The sequence below is a fragment of the Helianthus annuus genome, chromosome 5, assembly GCF_002127325.2.
Source record: "Helianthus annuus cultivar XRQ/B chromosome 5, HanXRQr2.0-SUNRISE, whole genome shotgun sequence".
NCBI classification, from domain to species: Eukaryota; Viridiplantae; Streptophyta; class Magnoliopsida; order Asterales; family Asteraceae; genus Helianthus; species Helianthus annuus.
Genome location: NC_035437.2, coordinates 88853589 through 88867740, shown reverse-complemented (window position 1 = coordinate 88867740; position 14152 = coordinate 88853589).

Below are 14152 nucleotides of genomic sequence, written 5' to 3'. Positions count from 1 at the left end.
ATTCAAAATCTGATAAAAATGTGAATGATGATTCAATAGGATTGGTCTATTACATAATTGGATCAGACAAGTTATTCTCAGATATTGAAGTTCCGATTCAGAATGTGATTTCGGAAAAGATTAATAAGGTTTTTAAACTGGTAGAAATTGAAAATCTGATATTGCAAAATTTGCCGGTAAAGCGAGTAGGAAAACTTTTTATAACAAACCTGGTTACAAAAAGAAAAATACAAAGGCTGGGTTGGGTTATAAGAAGAAACAAAACCAAAAGAAATGTCCTGAAAAGTGAAAAAGATGAACTTTGTTCATGGAAAAAGTTCTGAAGAAGAGAAAGAAATATGATTTAGTCGACAGACTATTGAGGAATTCTATGCTCAAAAGAAACAACAACAATAGGCTAAAGATGTTTCCAAGAAAACATGTTTTAAATGTGACCAAATTGGACATGTTGGTCGCAAATGTCCAAATCTGAAGCCTGTTGATGTTGAGAAAAAGAAAGTTGAGGTTGTGAATCAAAAGTCAACCAAGTTTGAATCAAAACAAACTTGGAAACCAAAGACACCCAAAGATGAGCCTAAATAGATTTGGAAACCAAAGATTGATTTACCAAAATCAAAACAAACTTGGAAATCAAAAACTTTTAAGTTTGAATCAAAACAAATCGGGAAACCTAAGAATGATTTGTCAAAACGAAGTGTTCAAAGTGATTCAAGATTTTATCAAAGAAATGTTTTAAACAGATAAATTTGGGTGGTCAAGAAACAAAAGACTTCTGTGAGTGACAAAAAGAAAATCGATTCAACTAAAAAGGTTGAAAATAATAATGAAAAAGTTTTTGTTAAAAATGAAAAAGATTTTCCAAAGCTTAATGATTCGTATTGTGTCACAATACCCAAGGTCAAACATGCCTGGGTTGCATTATTCAAGTAATTGAGTTGGTTAAATGTGCAGGTGCTCTCCCCGACTGTGTAGTTGACTTTGTTCAAGCAGCTAAACCTGCTACTATTGAGGAAACCTACCAACTCGCAGCTAAGATCAACGACAAGCGAGTCTTAGCTGGGTACTTCAAAACCTCAACCAAGAGCCTCAATCAAGCAACTGCAACTCCCGCTACCGACAATGCAGCATCACAAGGTTCAAAGTCTTCACACAGAGCCGCAAGCGAAAGAGCAACAACAACAAGAACTATGCTATGACCGCCGCTCCACTCAACGATGTCCTTGTACGACCCAACAACTAGAACCGCCAAGCTACTGTTACCAACGCACCGCCTGCTAAGCGTGTGTACACTGGTATCCACCTTCTGTGCCCTACTTGCACCTATCATCACCCAGCTGGGGTGAACTATCGTTTCTGTGCAAACTGCAACATCTATGGGGATTTTACTGCTCACGTCAGCAAGCTGCTCAAGCTCCTCCCGCACCACCAGCTCCACTCCCCGCTCCTCAGGTCAACCAAGCAGCTCCTGCGCCCGCTGTTCATGCACAAGCTTGCTACTCTTGTGGTGACCCAAATCATTTTGCTAATGTCTGCCCACTGCGTGTGGTGAAACAAGAACAGCAGCAACAACCGCAACAACAGTAGCAGCCTCAGCAGCAGCAGCAGCCACAGCAAGCAGCCCGCGGATGAACCTTCAACATCAACGTCCGCCAGGCTCAGACTGACAACAATGTTGCCAATGGTACGTTCCTTGTTAACAGTGTTTATGTTTCGTGTTTATTTGATACTGGAGCCGATAACTGTTTTGTGTTGTTTGAATTCGAAAAACTCCTAAAACGTAAACGCACTAACCTCCCAACGACTTTCGACGTAGAAATTGCCATCGGAAGAACCGTCACTGTCAACTCCATTCTCCGTGATTGTACTCTCGAACTCAATAATCACTTCTTTCCGATCGATCTCATTCCTATGCAACTTGGTATCTTCGATATCATAGTAGGCATGGATTTTCTTGGTGAAAATCGTGCCGAAGTTGTTTGTTTCAAAAAGATGATTCGTTTCTCTCTCTCTAATGGCGACCAACTCTATGTTTATGGCGAAGTATCCTCGAAAGAACTGAAGCTTATGTCGTGTACTCAGGCAAGCAAGTACCTCCGCAAGGAATACTTGGCTTTCTTAGCTCATATTGTAGTAGCGAAGGAGGAAAAGAAAACTGTGAAGGACGTTCCTGTTGTTCGTGATTTTCCTAATGTTTTTCCCGACGATTTACCTGGTCTACCCCCTACCCGCGATATCGACTTTCGTATCGACCTTATCCCTGGAGCTAACCCTGTTGCTAAAGCCCCTTATCGCCTCGCACCATTCGAAATGCGTGAACTTTCTAGTCAACTCCAGGAGTTACTTGATAAAGGCTTCATAAGCCCTAGCACATCGCCATGGGGCGCACCTGTCCTTTTCGTGAAAAAGAAGGATGGATCGTTCTGAATGTGCATCGATTATAGGGAACTCAACAAGCTTACTATAAAGAATCGTTCCCCTCTACCCCGAATCGACGACTTATTTGATCAACTACAAGGCGCTATGTGTTTCTCTAAGATCGATCTACGTTCCGGTTATCATCAACTACGAATTCAGAGGCAAGACAACCCTAAAACGGCTTTTCGTACCCGATATGGCCATTACGAATTCTTGGTCATGCCTTTTGGTCTCATAAGCGCACCCGCGGTCGTCATGGATTTGATGAACCGTGTGTGTAAACCCTTTCTTGATCGCTTCGTTATCGTGTTCATCGATGATATCCTTATCTACTCGAAGTCGAGAGCTGAACACGCGCAACATCTTCGTTTAGTTCTCGAGCTTCTCCAAGGGAATCGCCTCTACGCCAAGTTCTCTAAGTGCGAATTTTGGCTCGAGGAGTTTCAATTTCTCGGTCACATCGTTAACAGTCTAGGAATTCACGTCGACCCGCAAAAATTGAAGCAGTTAAGAGTTTGATTACACCGAAAACTCCGTTCAAAGTTCGTTCTTTTCTCGGTTGGCGGGTTATTACCGTCGATTATCGCTGATTTCTCTAAAATCGTTGTTCCTCTCACCTCTCTAACGCATAAAGACAAGACTTTTGTTTGGGGAACCAAACAAGAGGATGCCTTTCAAACTTTCAAGCGTATGCTTTGCAACGCTCCCGTACTCGCGCTACCCGATGGAAATGATGACTTTGTTGTTTATTGCGATGCCTCTAACCTAGGTCTTGGTTGTGTTCTTATCCAACGAGACAAGGTTATCGCGTACGCATCTCGCCAACTCAAGTTCCACGAGAAGAACTACACAACCCACGATCTCGATCTCGAACTCAGTGCAGTTGTTTTTTCATTAAAGATATGGCGACACTACCTTTATGGTACCAAGTGTACAGTCTTCACCGACCATAAGAGCCTACAACACATCTTGAACCAGAAAGAACTGAATATGCGCCAATGCAGATGGGTTGAACTTCTCAACGACTACGACTGTGAGATTCGCTACCACCCTGGCAAAGCAAACGTCGTTGCTGACACTCTTAGTCGACGAAGCTATTTACATAGTGTCCGTAATGTTCAAGCCCAACACGACCTCGAAGCCCTCATTCGCGATGCTCAACACGCTTGTTTTCTCGAGAACACTTTGAAGGAAGAAAGAATCCTTGGAACCGAAAATCAATTAGTGAATAAACCGAATGGTATTTTTCACTATCTCGACTGCACTTAGATTCCTAGTCGCAATAATCTCCGAGAGATTTTGCGGACTGAAGCTCATAAGTCTCGATATTCCATTCACCCTGGTGCCAACAAGATGTACCAGGACCTCCGCTCCAGGTATTGGTGGCCGGGAATGAAGAAGGATATCGATCTATACGTTTCGAAATGCCTAACTTGCTCGAAAGTTAAGGCTGAACATCAACGACCCTCTGGCTTGCTCGAACAACCCCGAGATCCCGATGTGGAAATAGGAGAGTATAGCTATGGACTTCATTACGAAACTCCCTCGCACGCCATCAGGTCACGATAGCATATGGGTTATCGTTGATCGTCTTACGAAATCCGCTTACTTTATACCGATACGAGAAGACTTCAAGGTAGAACGATTAGCACGAATCTATACCAACGAAGTCATTTGTCGACATGGGACACCTCGTGACATCATCTCTGACCGCAATGGTCGATTTACCTCGCGTCTCTGGGAGACATTCCAGTCCGCTCTCGGTACTACTCTTAATCTCAGGCATTCCATCCCTAGACCGACGGTCAGACTGAGCGCACGATTCGCACCCTTGAAGACATGCTTCGTTTGTGCGTTATAGATTTTTGTGGTAATTGGGATTCGCATTTACCTTTAGTAGAATTCTCGTACAATAACAGTTATCACGCTAGTATTCAAATGGCACCTTTGAGACATTATATGGTAGAAAATGCCGATCGCCTATTGTATGGCACAAGATCAGAAACGCTCAAATCACCGGTCCTGAGTTATTACAAGAAACGACTGACAAGATCCTCCAGATACGAGATAATCTTTTGAAAGCTTAGAGTCGTCAAAAGAGTTACGTCGATAAACGCCGCAAGCCCCTTGAGTTTGAAGTTGGTGATCACGTACTCCTTAAGGTTTCACCTTGGAAGGGGGTGATCCGATTCGGCAAGAAAGGAAAGCTAGCGCCACGATACGTGGGACCCTTTAAGATTCTAGAAAGAATTGGCAAAGTAGCCTACCGACTCGAATTACCGGAGGAACTCAACAACGTACATCCGACTTTCCACGTCTCAAACCTCAAAAAGTGCCTAGCTGAGGAAAATCTTCACGTACCTCTTGAAGATTTGCAAGTTAACGAAACTCTACACTTTGTGGAAAAGCCAGTAGAAATCATGGATCGAGAGACCAAGAAACTTCAACGCTCTCGCATCCCTATAGTGAAGGTTCGCTGAGAAGGCAAACGCGGCGCCGAGTTCACTTGGGAACTCGAAAGTGAGATGAAAGCTAAATACCCACAACTCTTTGTGACGCCTGCTCCTTAATTTCGGGACGAAATTTCCTAAAGTAGGGGAGGCTGTAACAACCTGAATTTCCGGATCGTTACTTGTCGTTGTCTTTTCATTCGTAATCGCTTGTACTCCCGAGATTTCAATTAACGATAAGGGTTAAACTATACTTTCAAACGCATTTTTAAACGCATATTACAACGCTTATTCAAAACGCAGTCATCGCATTTAAACGTTGTTTATAACGCTTACTATTTACACGCATTTTATCACATTTCACATCGCTTGTTTAGACTAAACGCTATCGCAATGCAACCTCAACGCAGACTTGAAACGCGGATTTAATTATGTTATGTGTGTTATTTCTGTGATTAGTTGTTAAATGTTATGTGGTTATCAACACAACGCTTACACGCTCAACGCTCACTCGCAACTCGATTAAACGTAATGCAACGCTTAACAAACGAAACAAAAGTTGGAAAACTAACAAACGCAACCAGGCTGTCCGAATGGACATCCGCTCGAATGGACATCCGTCCGGATGACCATCCGTCCGGTTGACCATCCGTCCGAATGGCCATCCGCCTGAACACTGCACTCTCCACCGACTTAACTCCCGCTCTTACCATATAAATACTACCCGTACGCTTTCATTCTATGATGTTGACACTACCATTCGCTCCCCAAGACTCTGTTGCGATTTAAGGCCATTTTGTAAGCATTTCTCCTCAAATCTTCTCTAATCTTCATCTCTAATCACTTCAACATCATCTTCTTCATCAAAATCACACACAAACACTAGTTTTCTTCCCGAAATCATCTGATTTAGACCTCTTGAAGGTGGTTCTCAATCGTTTGCTTATGCAAACTGTTGTAGAGCACCATTTAATCGAGAATGGTTCTAGATCTAAAGGATTTCACACTTTTAAACTCAATCACAACAAGATTTCAACACTTTTCATCTGTTTTCGTCTTTTCTTCAATTTTCTACACAATAACGATGGAATCTGGACTCAATCAGACTCTCGACTCGTTCCTTAGTCGAGAGCCAGCTTGAAACCGGATTTCCACCGGAGAGATGACCGATTAACGGGTCAAACATGAAATTTCACCAAGAACAACTCGCCTGTCCGAAGGGGTGGTACCCATCCGACCGAATGAACTGAATATGGTATGTTTCCGTTGTTTGACACGTCGTCACGCCGTCTCCGTTAACTCAAAACTTTTACTTAGAAAATTTTACCGAAAACTTCGACTACAGCTCATCTCGTTCGAATGGACATCCGTCCGGATGACCTGGCGTTTATAATTTTCATTGTTCATACACTTTTAAGTCAAACTTCAAATTTTAATGATTTGACTAAACTTCGAACTTTAACAATTTTACAAACAAACACATCTCATTTGAATGGCCATACGTTCGAATGGCCATCCGCTCGGATGACCATCCGTCCGGATGACCATCCGCTCGGATGGGACCCATCCGTTCGGATCACCTGTTGAACACTTATCCCATCCGACATTCTATTTACGACATTCGAAGACTTATGCTTCTGTTCCCATGCACAGGCTAACTCGACATGCTCCCTTCAATCCAATCCAGATTGTGTTTACTGGTTAAACATACACTGTGAGTATACTCGAACCCATTTTCGTTTAACGCACTTTTGGGTGTTACATACGTTCTATATCAAAACACAACACACAACGCAAACACTTTATAAACGCTAACCACTCCCGCATGCTATACGTGATCTATGAATGCTTGTAGTATGCTTATACAGTGTTACACTAGACCGCCTCTAGCAACGATAGTACAATAGTTTGGACTCAGCACCTGCCGTGGACAGGGGTTGCTAGGGATCACATTACTTTACTTCACGTGTTCGCTGAACATGTGTCGTGCATACTCTACAACGCAGACTCATGGTTAGGTTGTATCATTGTTTGGTAGTTACATGCTTCGCCCATTACATGATACATGTTGGTTATGCGTAAAGGCTTTTCATACTATATGCTATGCAAACTTGTGTACTCACCTTTACTTTATGTATTGACTTTTATTTTAACGTATGTGACAGGTTGATTTGGATGTTATGCTGGAAATCAAGATAGGCAGTCTAGAAACTCATCTAATAGAAATCTAGGTTGTCGGACTTGTTTTGCTTTTGAGAACTCGCTGTCTGTAATAATTATGTGTTGAATATTTGTTCGTTGGTATGGGACAATGAATGTTAAAAATACTGGTAACGGATAATTGTTATGGATTCTCTTGAGCAATCTGGTTTACCTAGTGCTCGGATGACCATCCGTTCGGATGTCCATCCGCCTAAACGCTGACTCGCGCAACCGACTTAACTCTTGCCCTCACTCTATAAATACCGTCGTACACCCTCATTCTTTGATGTTGACACTCCCATTCGCTCCCCAAGACTCTGTTGTAATTCAAGGCCTTATCGTAAGCATTTCTTCTCAAATCTTCTCTAATCTTCATCTCTAATCACTACTACATCATCTTCTTCATCAAAATCACACACAAACACCAACTTTTTCCCTAAAATCACTGATTCAGACCTCTTGAAGGTGGTTTCCACCCGTTTTGTTCAGGCAAACTGTTGTGGAGCACCATTTAATCAAGATTGGTTCTAGATCTAAAGGATTTCCACGCTTTTCAACCAAGTTATGAAAGTTTTCAACACTTTTTCATATGTTTTCAACTTTTCTTCAAACTGTCACACAATATTGATGGAATATGGACTAAAACAGACTCTCGACTTGTTCCTTAGTCGAGAGCCAGCTTGAAAACGAATTTCCACCAGAGAGATGGACCGATTAACGGGTAAAACATGAATATTCATCAAGAATAGTGCGTTTGATCGAATGGGCTGAGACCATCCAACCGAATGTACTGGACTTGGCGTTATTCCGTTGCTTGACATGTCATCACGTCGTCTCCATTAACTCAAAATTTTTACTTAGAAAATTTTACAAAAACTTCAACTACCGATCATCTTGCTCGAATGGTGTCACAACCCCCGACCCCACCCTGGGAGCGGGAGCCGCGAACCAGTCAGATGGTATCGATGTTTATTAATTTGGCAGCGGAAAACTTTCACTAGGACCGTAGTTAGGAAATATTTTTATCAGAGCTGAACACCAAAATGTTTAAAACAGATAAATGGGATAAAACCCAAGTTTTGCTAACATTTATAACAAACAAGTGGGACAAAACCTGATTTTCATTTGTAATATATTTATAGGGATAAACCCTAATTATTGAAAACAATTCTCCTTTTTATTTAAGTAACTTTTATAGCCACTTTTCTAAGCCTTCAGTGCTCTCCAGCTGGCTTTTATTAGCTTTCACATTGTGTTACCTGAAACGCGTTTTAGAAACATTTTATCAGCAAGAAATATTGGAGAGTACATTCCAATTTATAAAACATCAGTTGTTATAACATTACAGTATTAAGGGCGATTACAATGTTTATATCTACACAATTACTCGTTCAGTACGTGTCACTCGACGAATCTGTGACTATGGTCATATCACACATTGGATACTCGTGCCCAATTGTGAAGGTTATCAAGTACTGTATACATACCCCATAATAGTGGTAGCAATTGAAGAATTACAAAGACTTAATCACTGTAGTTATAACTGATAAATATTTATAGTTTGGGAAAATATTTGAAATAAGGGCTCACAAACTGTGAGAAAAGAGAATGGACTCACTTTTGTAGACTTAGGTATTTCTACAGGCTTCCTGGTAATATTATAGCTTCCTGTTGTTTCTCCTGGTTATTATTTATTAAATTTAAACAATGCACACGTGTTAGTGAAATAAACCAAATCACATTAACCTTACAACTCGAGACAGAACTCCAATGACTGAGTCAGGCAGAGCCTTGACAAGCATTACGGAGTCCTAGATCAATCGGGTGTAACACGAGACAGAACTCCAACGGCTGAGTCAGGCAGAGCCTTGACATGCGTTACGGAGCCCTAGATCGGTCGTGTAGGGTAACAAATATGTGATCGAGGGTTATAATACTTACAACGAGGAAGAGCTTCGCTTATTAGGGGGTATTAGGCTATAACTTTAGCCTACAGAATGTTTGAGAGAGAATTAGAAATTCTGAACAAGTTGAATGTGACACCTGTGCCTCCACGGCCATCAAAAAAAAATACCAAATCAATGAAATATTTTATTTCATACTTGGGATTTTTATAAATATGTGTATCTTTTGCACATATCAATTCTTGTTCAATTTCGAGCTTTAAACCGCTTTCTGGTAGGTTATACGCGAACTGATGCGTAAATATAAGCAGTTTAATGCAACAAACACTCCAGAACAGTGACATAGGCTTAACATACCTTAAATAACCTATACATAACTTAGAAATAAGTTTTGGATGGTTTGGTGTGTCGAAATCAAGTTTATTCGCTTACAAGGACTAATTTCGACAAACTGCGAAAGTATGTCGATTCGTACTGTAACAAACATTCAGGAACTTGATCATAAGTTAAATATGCCCTAAATATCCTTTACATAGCTTAGAAATAGGCCTTGAGGTGTTTGGTGCGCAAAAATAAACTTTCTTGATCAATAGGGACTAAAAGCGTCAAAAAGTGCATAAGTTTGCATATTCACGCATATCTTACGTTCTGAATATATCCGGACATCCAAAACTTTATGTAATCATTAAAATATTTTATTTTAGTGATTGGCATGATAAAATTCCATTCGTCGCGTAATTTGGATCGTTTTTCGTGTCCGTTCATGTTTCATCGTAATTAACCAAACAACGCAACTGTACGACCAAACGAACCGACATCCAAGATGTTTTTGAGCATGTTTCATGTTCCCTATACTTTAACTTCATTTTAGAGCCTTGAAATGGGGTTAACGGGGCTTAAACGCATCGAAAACGGCTTAAAAGTGTTGTAGGGACCATTTCTGCCATTTTGGCAAACTTTCTGGGAGTTGGCACATGGTGGCGCTGCGCCACCACCATATGGCTCTGTGGTGGCGGCACGCCACCACCTCATCTGGGCAGAAACTTAAGTTTCAGCAACAACAGGTTATTTTCAACACATAACTTTATGTTTAGGGGCTATTTTGTAACATTTACAATACCGTGTGATGGTTTTTGGGCACCCCTAGTATTCCAAAACCTTGTGCCCACATGGACGATCCAGATTGAAGCTTGTTTATCGAGGAACGATCCTAAGGGTTCTTCACTTTCTATAAATACCCACCTTCCCCATTTGCTTTCTCCACACATTTGATTCAAATTCAACTCTAAGTTGAAGCTCTCATCTATGAAGGCTTCATACCTGAGTTATTCTTGATCAAATCTTCAAGTCCTGGACCTTTTGTAAGTTTTCCTTCATGCTTGTTCTTGTATTTCAAGCATGAAAGTCAAACAGTGTTTGACTTTCTGCTTTGACCTCATTTTGGTCAACACGAAGTTCGTTTGAACTTCGCAACGTGAGCGTAATCACGATGGTCATAGTCCCTTGTGATTATACCTACTGATTAGCACATTGATTAGGTGTAGTGACGAGTCATAGTTTCGGTCAAAATACGCGTTTAGGCGTATTTTGCAACCAAACTATTATTGGGTATCAAAACCGTTTGTTTTGATATCAAACTTGTTTTCTAACTTCGTTAAGCATGTTTTAACATGTTTAACTCGTCACTTCAGGTTTAGTGCTTATATAGGGTCGTAAGATAAGCGGTCTAAACAACCGCTTAGACTTTCGAACCCGACCCGTTTGGTCAATCATTAGGATCCGACCAAACACATTTTGTGACCATAGTTGTATAGGGAATAACCTTCCGAGGTTATACCTTATGGTCACCTCGTTTAAGTAGTGGTATGATAGGTAGTTTATATGCCTTAGGAAAATGACCAAAATGCCCGTTTACGCATAAATTCATTTTAAGCATATGTAACCTAAATTTTAACATCTAAATTGATTAGGCAACATTATTAGACATGTTAAGGCATATATTACTTGTCATAGGACTAGTTAGGTGGTCCGAACGCGTTTTACGCGAACGACGCATTAAAGTAGCGTAAGCTACCTAAACGGGTCGTAATGGGTCATAAGCACTTAGGATAGGTTTCGTTTTAGAATGTAGGCTTTGTTAAACCATATTACATGAGTTCCTATACCCATTTGGTTTACGAAACCTCATTCTATCCGATCTTCCGATTTAGGTCCGTTTATTTAAATAGTTACCTATATTAGGTGCCGTTTGATTCCGTGATCCCTCTAAGCTTTGCGTTGTTGTTCTTCAAGACTTCTAAGCACCCTCAAGTGAGTACATAGTCCCCTCTTTTACTGTTTTTCAAACATTTTGGGGTGAAACACATGTGCCTACTTGTTACTTTCGTGCTTTACATGTTTTACATCATATGCTTGTTACGTTTATTAGTACACTTATAGTACATGATTTCATTATGTTTTTGCTATGTATGTCCATTTAGTGCATACTTGGTACATTGTTTTACATTACATTTTATTCTATGTATGTCCATGTAGTGCATACTTAGTACATCGTTTTACATTACATTTTATGCTATGTATGTCCATTAGTGCATACTTAGTACATTATTTTACATCACATGCTATGTATGTTCATTTGTTGCATACTTAGTACATTGTTTTACATTACATTTCATGCTATGTATGTCCACTTAGTGCATACTTAGTCCATTGTTTTACATTACATTTCATGCTATGTATGTCCATTTAGTGCATACTTAGTACATTGTTTTACATTACATTTCATGCTATGTATGTCCATTTAATGCATACTTAGTACATTGTTTTACATTACATTTCATGCTATGTATGTTCATTTGTTGCATACTTAGTACATTATTTTCATAAAACATGCTTACATTTTGGTATGACATTTGGTTTGTTTAAATGGGACAAAAATACATTCATTAACATTGATCACGCCGTTCGTTAGTAGGTAGTGGTACCATAGGAATTGACAACTCCCGTTCCTGAAATCCTAGGTTTGTTTGGATGGATGGAATGACCGAATTCGATACACATAATTCAGATAAACCTTTAATTTGTTTATGGGTTTGTCGCCACAGTCTCAAGGCTTGAATGTATGCATTTTCACAATACCGCATAGATGTTTGTATCAGTAAAGCATGCATTATTTTACAAAGCATAACTTTTTATTATAATTTATCAAATGCATTATTTTGTACATTTCTTTCTTATAGGGTTGAGTAAATGCTTTTAAATCAATAAATGCTTTTATTCACTATAAATTACATTTGTTTAATACATGAACATTTTAACATTGGTGGTTTGTTTGGTAAGTGATTTAAATAACGAGGCGTGTGTAATATGGTAAAAGCATGGTGGATACGCCGCTGGTACTTCCTATATATAAGTGCTTTTATGATATTACATATCATAGCGTTATTTAAACCATTTCAAGTTAGACATAACACATTTTACTCTTATATCATATCTTCATGAAACATTGTTTTACAATCAACACATTTTATACAAACTCATTTTGCTTATTCAATTGTTTATCTGTGCATCTTTCTTTTATATCATCTGATTTCTTGTCACTGTTTATATAATTTATAAGAGAAAACATTTTACAAGGATCATGACTAACTTTTGTTAAACATTTTCTTTAAACTTATAAGTCATGAATCCTAAATCAATAAAACCTATGTATCTCACAGGCATTTTTATGCTGACGTACCTATTTTCACATGTGTTTTCGGAAATGATGCATAGGATTGATCAAGATACACATAGGCAGACTCGGGCCTTAGTGACAATAAAAGATGCAAGACTAGTTAATTATGTTATGCTTCCTTGTTGTTAAGACATTGTAACTTCTTTTAATCAATAAAACAACATTTAAATTTCCATGTGTTATGAAACAATGATTCTGTTACAACACTCCCCGACGATTCCGCCACGATTTGTTGTTTTACGTGGTCGGGGTGTGACAGAAAAGTTGGTATCAGAGCTCATGGTTATAGGGAATTAGGTTATTAACCTAGTCTATAACCTTCCTAGGACCCTAACACAAGATTCTTGTGTTTAGATGTTAAAACAATACCGTCACTTATCCTTAGGTGACAACTACAACCAGAACACAAATTTCGAATCCGCTTTGAAAACCAATGATCAGTTCTAGGATGATTTATTATAAGGTTTTGAACCTTCTAAGTTTTCAAGATCTCGTCAAAGTTGGGTCTTATAATGTGAACACGTGCAATCTGGAAGGGTGGATGCCTGTACTCTGAGTTTTCTGTCTAAGGCTAGAGTGTTCGTACAAATCCACATAATCGGACCAGACACTCTTACCTGGGAACTCTTGGGGTGAGTATCCACTTATAGGCTAAAGCATGTCTTCGCGATACATTAACATGACCCGATTACTTTGATTAGTCACCATCTCATTTGTTTGCCTTAGGTAACAAACAAATGATCGCAATTTTCATGCGTTGCCATTTTGTTTTGATTATCCGATAACATTTCACTTGTTTCCTCCTATGTCTTCTATTTCTTCTAGAATGTCTCTTCATCGCAACGACGCCTAGATATCCGAACAGACTGCCAAATTTGCCCAGCGAATAGGCGAAGTAGTCCTGAAGACTGTTGAATTAGCTACTGCCATGTATCATCTCCAGGAGGAAGCCACTCAAGAGCCACCGAAGGAAACAAAAGCCAAGCCTTCACCAAAACCGAAGAAACGTAAAGCTTCAAAGAATCCCGCAGCGGTTGCGCCAAAACAAGCAGGACCTAGTCAGGTGGCACCACCAGCCAAGAAGCCTTACAACGGAACTGAACCCTTGTGCAACCAATGTAGCCTTCATCATCATGCTAGTGTGAAGTGCCGCAAATGCCAAATTTGTGGGCTTAGAGGTCATACAGCAAGAGTTTGCCCAGCTGCAGCTGCACCAAATCAAGCTGGCGACAATCCTGCTCAAGCTCGTTTTTCTCCAGGGTCTTGCTACAACTGTGGCGAGATGGCCATTTCCGAAGAAATTGCCCAAAACTTGCTAATGCAAATCTGACCCACGGATGAGCATTGGGCTGATTATAAGATGCTGCTGCTTCGAATAATTTGAATCTTATGCTTTTGTGTCTTTTGTTGAACCCTGAAACAATCTGTTTTGTTTATAAATAAAT